This window comes from Bison bison, unplaced genomic scaffold (assembly GCF_000754665.1).
Source record: "Bison bison bison isolate TAMUID 2011002044 unplaced genomic scaffold, Bison_UMD1.0 scf7180017864148, whole genome shotgun sequence".
Lineage (NCBI taxonomy): Eukaryota > Metazoa > Chordata > Mammalia > Artiodactyla > Bovidae > Bison > Bison bison.
The window spans coordinates 713,326-729,289 of NW_011494720.1; the positions used below are offsets into that span (position 1 = coordinate 713,326).

At 43.1% G+C, this 15,964-nt stretch overlaps 1 protein-coding gene across 4 annotated transcripts in view; it reads left to right on the top strand.

The window, feature by feature from the left end:
* Window positions 1-15,964, top strand: part of PLEKHG1 (pleckstrin homology domain containing, family G (with RhoGef domain) member 1) — a 250,271-nt gene that overhangs the window by 158,101 nt on the left and 76,206 nt on the right. The window lies entirely within an intron of this gene.

Consider the following 15,964-nt stretch of genomic DNA (forward strand, 5'->3'; position numbering starts at 1 on the left):
GTGACATCACTTTTTCTTAAAGCTCTGTTTATCCCGATAAGCAATCAAATGGGCCCACTGTCTGAAAGGCATTTTCTTTCTTTGTTATAAAGAGAATAATAGACATTGAAAGGCAACACAAATTACCCCACCCACCCCATCCCCTGTGATGAAATAATGAAAATGAAGAAAATCTAAAATCTGCTAGAACTGAATCTAAATCCTGACTCTGCCATCTCTCTTTGTGATCTTGGATAAGTTACTAAACTTTTCCAAGTTTCAGGTTTTCACCTTAAAATGGGAATAATAGGATTGTTGCAAAATAAGACTATCCATGCAAAATGCTAGCACAGTGATAGGCATATAGTAAGCTCTCAAATGAGAATAATGATTATTGTTAATATACTTAGTATTATTTGGAAAGGCCAGTAATTTCTGGTACATTAAAAGTATTATGGTATTGTTCTTGCTAATCTATGCTGAAACTGAAGCTCCAATATTTTGGCCACCTGATGTCAAGAACCAACTCATTGGAAAAGACTCTGATTCTAGGAAAGATTGAAGGCAAAAGGAGAAGTGGGCAGCAGAGGATGAGATGGTTAGATAACATCCAGACTCAATGGACATGAATTTGAGCAAGCTCTAGGAGATAGTGAAGGACAGAGGAGCCTGGTGGGCTACAGTCCATAGGGTGGCAGAGTCAGACACAACTTAGCAACTAAACAACAACAAAATCTATGTTAAGGTAATTCTGAAAATTATTTAAATTTTGAAATTTAAAAAGGGTGTATCTTGCAATTTTTAGTTAATCTGATATGCTTCTACGCAGTTGGAGTTCACAGGCCTGCTAGAGCTGCAATGGCAGAATGAAATTCTTTTCAGAGTTTTGGTTCGAGGGAAGTTAAACTGAGATTGATTTAATGGACAGAGCTCTGGTCTCAGCTTGGTCTCATGCTAATAGTCAGCCATGTGCCCATGGACAACCAACCGGGCTGACCTCTGCTTCATCCTCAGTAAATGACTCTAATTCAACAAGCCAAAATCTAAAGATGACTACAAGTCTCATCTTCTCCAGCCTCAGCTCTCAAGAATGTAATTAGGAAATAAGTAAGTCCTTTGAGCGGCCAAAATAGATGTTTCAAATGCCAAACAGTAAATCCTGTGTCTTGACCCAAAGAGAGGCCCCTCTCACTGTGAGCCTATTTACTCTACATGTTTAAAATAAGCTTAATGAGAGCATTTCCTGGCAGTCCAGTGGTTAGGACTCCAAGCTTTCACTGTGGAGGGCCCAGTTCAGTGCCTGGTTGGGGAACTAAGATCCCACAAGCCTTGCAGCCCAGCCAATAAATTAATTAATTAATTAAGCTTAATTATTTGGTTTCCTAACCCACAGCAAGAGGATGGAGGGGGCAGAAGGAGTGGATGTGATTGCACTGAGGAGCCAGAGGAAGAGCTCCTTAAAGTACATGAATTAACATAGGACCGTTTAGAGTGGTGCAAACCCACCTTATCCCCCTGGTGAGTTTCACTTGTGAATTATGCCCCAGAGCATAACCAGGGTCCTCACTGATGAACCTGAGTAGCCAGAACTTTTTTATGTTTGTTATAGCATCTAAAATATATTGCCTGATTCTTGGTCTTCGTAAACAAGGTGATCTTTTAATTATGATAATTGACTTTTATTGAAATATAATTGGTTTACAGTATTGTTGCAGGTATACAGCAAAGTGATTTACATATTTTTTCAGATTATTTTTCATTATAAAATAGTGACTGTAGTCTCCTGTGCTGTACGTCAGACTGTGTTGTTTTTCTGTATATAGTAGTATGCATTATGTTAATCCCAAACTCCTCATTTATCCCTCCCTGACAACCCCCCCCACCCCACTTTCTCCTTCAGTAACCATAAATTTGTTTTCCATGGCTGTGAGTCTGTTTCTGTTTTGACTTAAATGTTTTCCACTGTTGTTAATTGTACATAATATGAAGTTTACCTCGTGTAAATGTACAGTTCAGTGGCAGTAGACACATACACAATGTTGTACAATCATCACCACTATCCATTTCATCCCCAAAAGAAACTCTGTGCCCATTAGACAGTTCTCCCCAGGCCCCTTTCCCCAGCCCCTGGCGACCTCCAGTCTACTTTCTGCCTATGAATTTGCTAGAATCAAGCAATAGTTGTCCTTCTGCGTCTGGGTTCTTTCACTTAGCGTAATGTTTCCAAGGTTCATCCATGTTTTACCATGTGTCAGAATTTCATTAATTATAATTAACTTTTAATTCTTAGAGGAAATTTCCTATAACTGATCCCTTAACAAAAGTGAGATGACCCTTTATAAAAAGTGAGTCTTGTCCTTACTGTGTAAGGAGGGCCTGATGAGGAATTATAAACATCTATCCAACCCAAAGCAAAATGGAGTACTTGTCCTAAATGTGAACATTTTTGTTTCATTAAACTAATATAAAGGATTCATGGTGATTTTTGTGCTTAAATCATGGGCACACACATACACACACAACGCAAAGTAGGTCACATAAAAACTGGAGCGAAGCCACAGGCTAAGTCTTTGGTTTCAAACGGCAGAATCACTTTGAGGCAAAATTATTCCTGTTTTCTCAGAATGCTGCTTGAGGACATTGTGGGATGTGTGTGTGTGTGTGTTTGGGGGAGGCAGAGTGAGCCATTCTTTTAAAAAAACACTTTAAGATATTTTCTTCTGAAACAATCCTTTTTTTTTTCTCTCTTTGGACCAAGGAGAACTGCTACAAGTGTTCCCTCAGTTTTATAATGGGGCTTAAAGTTAAGCTGTTAACCTTTAAGTGGGAGATGAGTCGGGAGGCGACCGCCACTCTGGCTACTGGGGCAGCCTACAATCAACACAGGATGGCTGAAAAGACTGCGCTTTTGTCCTGTTTTCCATAAAGCCCTGTATAAATCACTCAGTCCAGGGGGCTGTATACGGCCTTGTAAATGGGGTTCCCAATGCAAATGTATATAGAAAAAAGGGTGAGAGTTAATCTACTTTTGATGAAGGAAGCATTTCAGGAGGTAGGTGGGCGGGAAGATAGTCAAAAAGGAATGCAAGAGTTTAGGATCCTTTGTCATCCTTGAGAGGCCCTGCTGCATAAAGACTGTCCCTGAGATGGAGGGGAGGGGAGGGAGAGAAAGAGGAACTGGGTTGGGTTACATCCAGTACAGCTTTTGCCACTTGGAGAGCTAGTGGGAGAGCTGCCAGGGACTCGGTTAACCCTTTCTTTCCGAGCTCTGCTTTGCCCAAGTAGCAGATGGACCAGGTTCACAGGAATTCACTCTGCAGCCATTCAGCTGGGAAAGCTTACAACAGAAACTCTGGCCATTGTTGACATCAGTTTTGTGGGACAGAGGGAGCTGCCAAGAGATTTTTAGAGCCCTAGGCATTGATTCCTCTGGCTTCCTTTATCATGGAATTATAAATGTGAATGCTCTGGCGAGCACCTGACCCAGACTGGGGATGGGAGGATCAGAGCGAGATTCCTGGAAGGAGGAGTCAGCCAGGTTAGGACAGCAGGGGATAGTCTTGGCAGTAAGACAGGAATGTGTAATGACGGTGACCCATGAGAAGACAGGGCACGTTGCCTCTCGCTCTCTCTCAGTTCTAAGTAACAAGACAGCCGTGGACATTGTGCTTGGATTGAAGAGAAGAGAAAAATTAGTTTTTTTCCAAATCACATGTCCTACTCTCTGGGTCCTGGAATCAGAATCAGGGTTCCAATAAAACAAAAGGAGATTTTTTAATTTGCCCCATTCAAGAGGCCCTGGTGGCTGAGAATCTGGCTGCAATGCAGGAGACCTGGGTTGCACGCCTGGGTCAGGGAGATCCCTGGAGAAGGGACTGGCTACCCACTCTAGTATTCTGGCCTGGAGAACTCTATGGACAGGGGAGTCTATACCTTAAGGATCTACATTTGGACTTCCCCAATGGCTAAGCGGTAAAAAAATCCACCTGAAATACAGGAAACGAGGGTTTAATCCCTGGTCAGGAAGATTCCCCTGGAGAAATGGCAACCCACTCCAGTATTCTTGCCTGGAAAATCCCATGGACAGAGGAGCCTGGCAGGCTTCAGTCCAAAGGGTCACAAAGAGTCGGATACAACTGAGCAAGAGGCCCAGCACACTTCAGGAAAGTCCAGTTTCTGGGGCACGTCCCATCATGCCGGCCCACCTGGACCCCATTTTACCCTCCACATAGCACCTCTTCCAGCTCCCCTGGAGGTCACCAAGCCCTTCGCTGTTTCTGTGTCAGTAAGTAACTGGTTAAGATAGTGCTGTGATGAGATCAACAGCAGTGTAGTCAGAGAAGCAATAAGATACATCCTGAGGGCTGCTCATTGTTTTGGGTACAATGAACGGAACAGTTTCCCCTATGCATTTCCATATTTAGCAGTGAATTACCTAATGCTGCCAGGGTATAATCACAGTCATCCTCATAGAAAAACTACCCATAAAGAGATCAGTCTTTGTGCGGGTTCTGTACTTTAAAATATCCAGCCTCTTTGTACTGCAGTTTTCAAGTAGAATAGCTTGACCTCCAGGGTCATCATCAAGCTGTGTGACTCAGTAGTGGGAGGAAGAGTAATGTCTTCCAGCTTTTTCCTCTTTCTATTAATATTGTCCAGGTACCCCTGTCTTGGGGGCTTGGTTGAATCTTTATTTTGTTCCAAGGTTAGAGTTCCAAGCAAATTAGCATAAATCTTACTAGGCTTCTGTGTCTAAGGCCTTGTTTTCTGTCCATCAAGTGAACGTTATTTGAACACCTACTGTGTACAGACCAATTGCTATGGAAATTACCTATATCACAGTTCCTGTCTCAGTACGAGACTGGAAAGTGCTCCAACTCATTAAATAAATCATCTAGTTAATTACTGCCCTGCACATCATTAGGTCAAGCATACACTCGCTGGTCACGTGTATGTGGCAAAACAGACTGTATCTGTTTTAATGGGCCATTCTTTGGTGTCCTTATTTCCAAATGTCTGGTGCTCTAGAATTAAAAGCACTCAGGGGAGGTATGGGTGTTTTTTTTTTTTTTTACTTGCAAACGGGAAATGTTTTGCTGACAAATCCATGGCCACCTTTTGATATTTAGTGGAAACCTTCGAGCCATCGGTGTACGAAGTGAGTTCCATGGAGTTGGTCAGAGCACCGAGGACAAATATCAGACTGACTGTTGTCAAAGGCTTGTTACTCTAATAAGCTGACTATGGTACAGGCTCCCCTGTGAAGCAGTAAAACCCCTTCCAGGGTCACTTACCCACATTTGTAAGGAAGTTTTGCTACGCGGATGCTGCACCTTGTTGTATATTTCCTGTCAGCACGTCAACCCTTTCCTCTAAAAGCCATGCTTTCAGAGCTGCTGTTTGTCTCTTCATTGCTGATTGATCTTCATTTTATAGTGATTCCTGACTCCTTAGCTTTTAAACTCTCTGCTTTCCAGGCTCTCCATTGTATACTTTTTTTTTTCTTAATGTACTTAAAAGTAGCATGGTGCTGGGAGAACAGGAAAAATTCATTTATAGCATTTCCACATGATTGACTTTGTAAAGGAGTGCGTTCCTAAGGGGAGAGCTAGCTATGTAAAGTCATGCAAATAAAGAGGGGTGAAATGACCGACCCTGGGGGAGACTGGCAAGGGAAGCAGGATGCTTTGAAGGGGTAGAGAACCTTGCACTAAGGAGAGGAAAAGCACCTATGAGCAAGATGGGAAGCATGAGCCACTGTTGAAAGTAAAATGGCACGTGGCTGAGAGCTGGCACGCTTGGCTGATGGAAGCCCAGGCCTGGGGTGTGGACTGATGAACATGTGAAGCAAGTGGGTTCATCCTGTGAATGTGCTCAGTCATGTCCAACCCTTTTCCACGCTATGGACTGTAGCCTGCCAGGCTCCTCTGTCCATGGGATTGTTCAGGCGCAAGTACTGGAGTGGGTTGCCATTTTCCTCCTCCAGGGGATCTTCCCGACCCAGGGATCAAAGCTGCTCTCCTGTATCTCCTCTGTAGCAGGTGAATTCCTTACCTGCTGAGCCATTCCATCCTGTGAATGGACTAACATTAATTCAGATACAGTACCTGACAGTCCTGGTGCACAGCAGTCAGTGAAAGCTATCATTTTAGTAGGCTCCTAACTCATACCTAATAAAAACTGGATGTGGTCCTAAAGTCAACAGCAAACTTCTCCTACTTCTGAAGATACCGTGGGTACGTGCTCAGTTTTGTCTGACTCTTTGCAACCCCATGGACTGTTGCCCACCAGGCTTCTCTGTCCATGGGTTCTCCAGGCAAGAATACTGGAGTGGGTTGCCATGCCCTCCTCCAGGGGATCTTTCTGACCCAGGGATTGAACCCAGGTCTCCTGTGCCTCCTTCACTGGGAGGTGGATTCTTTACACTAAGCCACCTGTTTAAGAACTAAAACCCTTTTGGGGGCCAAGCTGTAGTCAGCTGGTACTGGTTTGAAGGTTTGAATGCAGCTAAGTCACTCACTCTCTGGGGAGCAATTAAACACTTTTTTTTTTAAATTATTTATTTGACTGTACCAGGTCTTAGCTGCAGCAATGGAACTCTTAGTGGGATCTAGTTCCCTGACCAGGAGTGGAACCTGGGCCCTCTGCATAGGGAGTGGAGTCTTAGCCACTGGACCCCAGGGAAATCCCAATTGAACCTTTCTAAGCATCCAGCAAAATGGGATTAATAATGGGGCTCACCTCCTGGGGTTGCTATGAAGATTAAATGAGATAATGCATATAAAGTAGTGAGCTCAGTACCTAGCCCCAAACCAGATAATAATAGTAATAATGATGATAATAATAGCAGTAGTAGTAAATAGCAGTGAGGAGGAGTTAAACCTCAGATGATCTAATAATGTACATTTATCTTACCGGTCTTTTTTTTTTTTCTTTCCCATACACAGAGCCCCTTGGGCTTTATTTAATTTTTCTTAATTACCATGTTTCAAATTACAGCAGCAGTGCCAAGATTGTAATTGAGATGAATCAGGTTCTTATTTTCAGTACTTAAAGCTTTGCCAGGACACACATCCCTCTGTCACCTCATCAGCCTTTTCTTCATTTTTCCTCCTGAAGGATTACCGTCACGTCTAATTGCATCTGTGTCAGCCTTCTTACTTGGAGACTGAAAGGGGGGAGGAGTATATTCTAAGGAAGGGGACTCCAGGTGGCTCAGCAGTAAAGAACCCGCCTGCCAGTGCAGGAGACATAAGAGACTCGGGTTCGATCCCTGGGTCAGGAAGATCCCCTGGAGTAGGAAATGGCAACCCACTCCAGTATTCTTGCCTGGGAAATCCAAAGGGCAGAGGAATCTGGTGGGCTACAGTCCATGGAGGGCACAAAGAGTTAGACATAACTTAGTGACTAAACAACAATGGTAAGTCAAGTTAACCCAGTGAGAAGGAAAGCATGACAAGAGTCAGAAGAAAAACAAAAAAATAGGGTGACCAGAGGACTCAGTTCAGTTCAGTTGCTCAGTCGTGTCCAACTCTTTGCGACCCCATGAATCGAAGCACGCCAGGCCTCCCTGTCCATCACCAACTCCCGGAGTTCACCCAAACTCATGTCCATTGAGCCGGTGATGCCACCCAGCCATCCCATCCTCTGTCGTCCCCTTCTCCTCCTGCCCCCAATCCTTCCCAGCATCAGAGTCTTTTCCAATGAGTCAACTCTTCGAATGAGGTGGCTAAAGAATTGGAGTTTCAGCTTTAGCATCATTCCTTCCAAAGAACAGCCAGGACTGAAATGGGCTGGTTGGATCTCCTTGCAGTCCAAGGGACTCTCAAGAGTCTTCTCCAACACCACAGTTCAAAAGCATCAATTTTTCGGCGCTCAGCTTTCTTCACAGTCCAACTTTCACATCCATACATGACCACTGGAAAAACCATAGCCTTGACTAGACGGACTCAAGAGAGTGGTTAATAAACTTTCTGCTCTGTCTTGACAGCACCCACTAGGACCCTAGTGCCATGCCCTACTGCAGGCAGCCTGGCAAACTCTCTGGTTGCCCATTTTAAAGATTTTGAACATATTTTGTATTTATGCACGTTGAGTAAGCACATAGATTATCCCAGAAATGCTTTGTTCCTTTTTTTGGTAGCTAGAAATGATGATCAAAGAGTACAGAGGAAAAAAAGGAATGGTAGGTTTCAAATAAGTATGGAAAGATATCTCCACATACAGCAGGACCTCTTCATGGGTGTGTGTCCACCTGTCTTGTTTTAAGAGCTTTAGTGTATGAGAGGAGAAGGTGATGGCACCCCACTCCAGTACTCTTGCCTGGAAACTCCCATGGACGGAGGAGCCTGGTAGGCTGCAGTCCATGGGGTTGCTAAGAGTCGGACATGACTGAGCGATTTCACTTTCGCTTTTCACTTTCAAGCATTGGAGAAGGAAATGGCAACCCACTCCAGTGTTCTTGCCTGGAGAATCCCAGGGATGGGGGAGCCTGGTGGGCTGCCATCTATGGGGTTGCACAGGGTCGGACACAACTGAAGCGACTTAGCAGCAGCAGCAGCGTATGAGAAAATTGTCAATGTAACCTGGAAACCCTAAGCACAATTTTTAGAATAAAGATTTAACAAAGCAATAGAAAATTAAGGGTTTTTTGGGGTTTTTTGCTGTTTATTACAGAAGGAACTCTTCTAAGAAATTTTCTTTTTTGTTATAACTAAAGGGTAATAGAAGAGATTAATTTTAGTGTTAAATTTGTACCCTGCTTCTTAATTGTAACATGTTTAGATTTGCTTATATTCATCAAATTCTTCATCCTGATAGCAATATGAAGTAAATAGACAACTGATTATTTTTAATTTTATTTATTTATTTATTTTTGGCTGTGCTGGGTCGTCATGGCTGCACAGGCTTTTCTCTAGCTGCAGTGAGCAGTGAGCTGCCCGTCTGTAGTTACAATGTGCAGGCTTCTCATTGCTGTGGCCTCTGTTGTTGCAGAGAATGGGCTCCAGGGCTCACGGGCTTCAGTAGGTGCGGCTCCCAGGCTCTGGAGCATGGGCTCGATAGTTGTGGCACACAGGCTTAGTTGTTGCGAGGCGTGTGGGATCTTCCCAGATCAGGGATGGAACCCGCATCTCCTGCATTGGCAGGCAGATTCTTTACCACCGAGCCACCAAGGAAGCCCTGACAATTTTTATAATGGTTGTCAGAAGTGTAGACAAAGATGGGCCGCTATGTGCTTTAAGGACTTTGATATGTAAAGGGGAATCCTGTTTGTTGATATCTTGCTTCTATCATGTGTAGGCTGCCAGTTCATTAAGTATTTTCTGCTTACAGTTCTAGAGGAAAACCAACCAAATATTCCCCAGGGCTGTATTTGCTCTTACTACTCAGTACTACTGTTTTTAACGGAACTCCTGCATCCCCACCCCACCCCCAAGTTTCTGTTTCTGGACAAACTGCCTGAGCCTCCCCCTTTGCAAGGCCAGCTGTCCTCCTCTCCCCTCTCCAGGGGCGCCTCCTGCCCCCCCAGCTTCTTTCAGGAGGAAGAAGTGAAACAATAGAGGGCACTGAGCTGTCTCAGGTGTCATTTGTCATCACTCAGCATGAAGGCCATTCCCAACATTTTTTACTGATGTCTTAGGTACTGAAACTATTATAGAAGGTAAATGAGGCTGAAAGTTCCATGTTTTTTTTTAATTCTTCTTTTACTCAAATATCTCAGAGCATTAATCCTGACTTCCACATATGGCCAATTAAGATCAGCCTCTATACCATCAATTAGGAAAACGAATGAAAACTGATATCAGGAACAGAAGCTCCTTTTAACTGGAAATTCATCTGGGTTTCAGTCCTGCACTTGCTTGTGTGTTTCTCTCTTCTTTCTCTTTTTTCCTCCCCTTTCACACTTTCTTCCCTCTTTCTCTTCCTGCCTCTTTTCTTTCCTCCTCTTTTTCTCTTCTCTTTCCCCCTGGTCCTCCTCCTTTCTCTTCCCCTCCCCCATTCTCTGCAACGAAGTCCTGTTGATGATATATTGTATTTTCAGTACAGTTCTCTAGGGGGAGGGGAGTTCTATAGATTCAGGAACCACATTGTTCCCACAGTTGGAGCTTTTGTTCCCAGTCTAACGGGGTGGCCAGAGACACGCCCCCCACCCCGACTCCCGTTGCTTTAGCTATATCTTCCTCACTCGAGGATATCAATAGAGGAAGAAAAGAGATTAACTTGAAGATTAGACTTCTGATGCTTTATCTGTAGGCTGCAGCAGGAACTTTTACTGTAAACCCCATTTGGTGGTTTATTTGGAAGAAAGATAAAAGGTTTCTTTCATTTGAAAATGTATTCTTCTATACTCTCACAGCCATTTGTACATCTTCTAACACTTCAGTTGTTAGACTGAGATTTCTTTCTTTCTCTTTTACTCTCGCGTGAGCCCCTGGAGGGACAGGGGTCCTATCTCACTCATTTCTGAATGCCCTCTCACAGTTACTACCACATAGGTCTGTGCCGCTCCCAAAATCTTTATTAACTAGGTACATTATAATAAAGCTACCGAGTGGAATACAATGCAGCTGTTATAAAGAATGAAAAGGAACTATGTTTACATATAGGAGTTATGTATGTTTATGTATACTGAATGGAGAAACAAAGCTGTGAATCAAGCATAGCATTTTTTCCAGATATAATTTTTTCAGATATAATTATGCCCCAGAACATAACCCAGAAGCATGCACACCACATCTTTAATCAGAGTTATCTCTGGAGAGAGACGGGCAGGCCCTTGAGAAGGAAGAGGGAACTTTTTATTTCCTATGCTCTGACTTGTTAGAATTCTGTTTTCTACAGCATAAAATAAAACTGAGCAGTGTTAACTTGGTTAGATAGAGAGTGCCCCCTGCCCAGGCTTCCTGGGAGAGGTGTTTATCTTCCTGTCCTCTGCCTTTCATCTTGGCCCTTCACCTTGGCTCTGTGGTCACCAGCTATCTTCTCCTGTGCTCACCTTTGCCTTTTCTGCCCTCCTGTCATTCGAGGTGTCCTCCCTCTGTCTTCTCATTCCCTGCACCTCCCATCAGCCGGTTCATGGATGCATGCTGGGACAGATGATAGATGGCCTGGACAGATGGGTGGATATATGTGTGGCACTGGCAGTTATAGCTAATGTTCCTTTTTCTGATGCTGGAGTGACCACTGGTCTCATGGCATCCTTCCTAGTTGCCTCTACCTGCAGAGCATGGAAGGCTCTCCGTGATCAAGCCTGTCCTGACTCTAGCAGTTCTCACTTTGCAGCCCCACCTCCCGGCTCTGTGCATGTGCGCTGTTCATGCCCTGTTCGCTCAGCCCATCTGTGCTCCTTTCATTGGTTTATTTTGGGGGGGGGGGTGCATTTCATGCGGCATAAAGGATCTTAGTTCCCTGACCAGGCATCCAACCCTGTGCCAGCTGCAGTGAAGGGCAGATTGTAACTACTGGAATCCCAGGGAAGTCCCTCAGCTCCTTTTAGTGTGCTAGCTGCACCTGCATTTCGCTACCCTGTGCCCCTTTACTCTGCTCTGTCTTCCTGGATATTGGGTCTCCTCCAGGTTTCTCTCCGTTCTAATTATCAGTCATCCTTAAAGGCTCAGCTCCAGCGTTACCACCTCCTCGAGAAACTTCCCTGCCCTGGAATTGCCCACTTCCTCTTCTGCACAGCGCCCCCCCACACCGTCTCCCACGTGCTGAATATTTATCAGTCATGCTGCCTAAACACGGTATTGTATTTACTTGTTTACATTTATCTTTCAACTACACAGGGAGCTCCTTGGGGGAAGGGATCATGTTTTAGTCATTTTATTTAATTCCTAACTTGTAAAACAGAATTTGACATGCATTCTTATGACCTCAGAAAGAGGCAGGGGGTGGGGGGGTAGTATTTGTATGAATAAATGTGAATGTGCTTTTAAACTGTAAATTGACATACAAATGTAAGTTATTGTCGTATCAACATCATCCCAAAGTAATACATGAAACTTGCGGGCAGGTTTTCTATAAACAAATGATTACTTTCTAGAAAAGGTGGAGGTGTTGGAAAAACTGAAAAAGGTGCTTCCTGCAAAATAAAGACCAATAATCTTACATAGGCATTATATCAAAGGGCTTGGAATTTGGAAATGCTAACACAAAAACTAGACCAAAAAGAGTAAGCCAAAGAGATGAAATTTTGAAACTCAAACAAAAGGATTTATGAACAGAACCTTTTCTTCATTTTATTTCTATGATATGACTATATTCAGGAGAGAGAAATAGTAGAAAAATTAGATGCTGATCTAAATAAATTTTTTTCTTCTTGTGGTTTAATTTCATTTTCATGTTAAACAGTTTGTAATTTTTAAACATATTAAGCATTATTTTAGAGGGAAAGTGGGGGGCTAGGTGCAGGGACATTAACTTAATTCTCTCAGGGCATCGTAAATAAAGCGAGCTTCCGAGGACATTGAGTTTGAATTCTGTCCCAGTTCTGGAAACATCCTTTCTCCAGCATCTCTGCTGGGCTGTTGTCTAAACCAGACCTTCTCAAACTGCCTGGGAGTGTGTGTGTGTGTCTGTGTGTGTGTGTTCCTATCGGCCACACACTGACATTTTTGTAAAACGCCACACACACAAAAAAAGAATTACTAGAAAAACAAAATAGAAGATATCAGATATGCTAAATACAAGCCTGAATTTTCATTAGATTCAAAAAAGTATCATTCTGTCAAAATGCTATAGAAGTCTACCCAGGCTTAGTCTCAACTTCTGCACTTACCTTGTTGTAGATCAGAAGTAGTTTGCAAACTGATTGCTGTCCCTTTAACCACACTTCAGTTAGCACTGAGTTCAACTTTACTTGGATATTTTCTATAACAGACATCACAGAAATGAAAAAGTTATCGAGAAGAGGGCACACATGTACAAATTTTACAATGGTGGAACTGTCGATTAGAAAAGAAATACTTTAGGCAAAATTCATAGTGCTATAATAAAACCTTTTTCAGATGGTGTAAAGCTGTTTTTTGTGTGTGTATCTCATCCTACCCTCCTCAGCATTGAGTGACTTCTTTGATCCTCTTGGAGAATAATTATTTTCAGTGCAAAAGTTTTAAATTGATCATTTTTAACTGTAGGGTAACCATAGGTGCTGACATCAAGCCAATAAAATTAATAAGCAGCGTGACAGGCTCTAATAAATTTCATTGGTGTCTCTACCCTGTCATTTGAGCACAGAATGAGCTATTATTATCACCGAGCTCCAAACCTCTCATTTTGGCTTCAGATGCTTACAGCTGCTAATGCGGTGCCTGCTACAGTAGTTTCCAGTAACTGGTTTGGGGTTAAAGTATCACATTTAAAAGACTTAGTTATGATCAGTGGGGGAACACGTTGTGGCCCTGTGGCTTTGATCTGTTTTCTGGAGTGGCCTGCGAAACTTTGGACTCCCTAACGATCTATTTCTCAATGAGGTCAGAAAGCAAGCAGCTTTTAAAATCTAGTTCCTCTACCAGGGGCTCTGGGGTTTTGAAACTCTTTCATCTGGAGATGGGCCATCCCCTGTTTGAAGTGGGCCACGGTTCTTTGTCTCTCACCCCAGATGAAATTCTTCAACTCCCTCAACTTGGTCCTTCCTTGACATGAAGAATTTAGTATTGGGTTTCTGCACAATGAGCCAGCTTCACACTTGAAGTGAGAAAAAGGATTCTTCCTTTTCTCCTTAAACCCCGTTGCAGCCATTCAGGTGAATCTGGCATCCCCGCATCATCTTTGTCCCAGCCTTCATGCTGCTATTGGGTGTGGGTCATGCCTGCCAATATCTTCCATTTAACTTTTTTAATTTCATACTCATCTGCAACCTTCTGGTTTACCTTCTTAATTTTGCATATGTTGTGTCTTTTTATTTATTTTTTAAGGCTCATTTGGAGAAGGAAATAGCAATCCACTCCAGTACTATTGCCTGGAAAATCCCATGGACAGAGGAGCCTGGTAGACTACAGTCCTCGGGGTCACAAAGAGTCAGACACGACTGAGCAACTTCACTTTCACTTTCAAGGCTCATTTATTTAAAAAAAATTTTTAACACTCTTTGCAGCATGTAGGATCCTAGTTCCCCGACCAGGGATGGAACCTTCACCACCCCTACATTGGTGACACAGTCTTAACCACTGGACCACCTGATGTGCCCTTTTAAAATGTTAATCAAAGTATTAAGAAGCTATCAAATATAAGCATTCAATGCAGTTAGCTGTTAGCATCCCATCTCTTCGGACCACATGTAATTTTATGAAACTGTCAAGAAACACACGTATTTGTTTTTTTGAGGACACCTCACTTTGATTCATACTTGCTCAAAATGCCCTCTTCCTTCAACTCTAGCCTTCTTTACAATTTTTTATTTGGGCATTATCTCTGGAGCCTGTACAGGTACTGAAGCTCCCTATAATCGTTCCAGTCATAAAAGTAAGGAGGCTGGGTCTTGCTCTTGTGGGGTTCTGATGGCAATTACACACTTAAACCTTGCGAGTCTAATTTCTTATTGAGATGACCGCTTTCTGAAGAAGAAAAGATGTCACCATCAAGCTTGTTAAAACATAAAAAGGCTTATGAACGTCAGTTCCTGCATGACCATGATTTTAAGAACCAGAATGGTTAGTTATTTGACGCAGTCTGTGAACCATGCTAGGGAGACAGTTCCTGATGAAGCCCTGTCTGGTTTTCATTTGAGGAGCATGAAGGGCAGGAGAGGGAGGCTGTGGCTTATTAAAAGACAAAAGCAACAATTATCTTACGCTTCTCACGTTTCAGCTTCTCCTTTCACTAGTTGTGCCTGAACACTCTTGTGTTTGTGACTGGCCATTGGAATGCAGTCCAGGGCTGGGATTTTCAGGGTCTGGCTGACGAGCCCCCCCTGCCGAGACTTCCCCAGGAGCTGCAGAGCTCCGGGTGACGTCTGGTGGAGAACCATCCTGCATTGTTCAGCCCAGGGTGGGGGACTATTTATTTTTGATTTTACGTTATTTCAGCTGTTTTCACTTTTTTCTTTATTGTTTTCTTGCCTCCTACAGAGTTCTCTTTTCAAGTCTGGCTGGGACAAGGGGGACACTCAGGGACTCAGCACACAGCATGGAGAACAGTTTTCCCCTCTCTCAGCAGTTCAAATAGCTTCTAAGCCACATCCATTTAACCCACTGTGGGCCTGAGCCCACGCCACGTTAGCTCAGCTGGGAGTTGTTGCCATGTTAAAATGGATAAAATCATTTCAATGCAGTCCATAGCTCCTTAACATGGTCTATTAGATAGGATGAGTGAAGTATATGTTTATTTTAAAAAATATAATGTTGAGAAAGCACTTTTTAAACTAGCATTTGAGGATGCATTTAGTTCTATAGTTTCACAACAGCTTTCTGACTTAAAAAGGTGATGTTTGAAACAATTTCTTTGCATTTCACAATTTTATTCCTGGCTTCCCATTGTATGAATTTTGCAGTATCTTTTTATCATATATTAATAAATCAGTTGAGGGGACAGCAGGCAGTGTTGTTATGCCAGAAGTCTGACTTTATTGGTAACCATGGTCATTATGTTATCCATCTAGGGACGATCTAATACATTTTAGGTGTAGATATGTTAATAAAGGGCTTCCCTGGTGGCTCAGACAATAAAGACTCTGCTGCAACTCAGGAGACTGGGGTTTGATCCCTAGGTCGGGAAGATCCCCTGGAGGAGGGCATGGCAACCCACTCCAGTCTTCTTGCCTGGAGAATTCCATGGACAGAGGAGCCTGGTGGGCTACAGTCCATGGAGGTCACAAAGAGTCGGACACTACTGAGCGCACGCACACACACACACAGACACGCACATTTTAATGTATATACACCCTTTCTCCTTGCTCAAACTCCCTGCTCTATAAATATGGAAATATTATCATTATTAATAAAAGAGATTCTGTATTCTCATCATAGAGTTAATGAGCACATTAGCA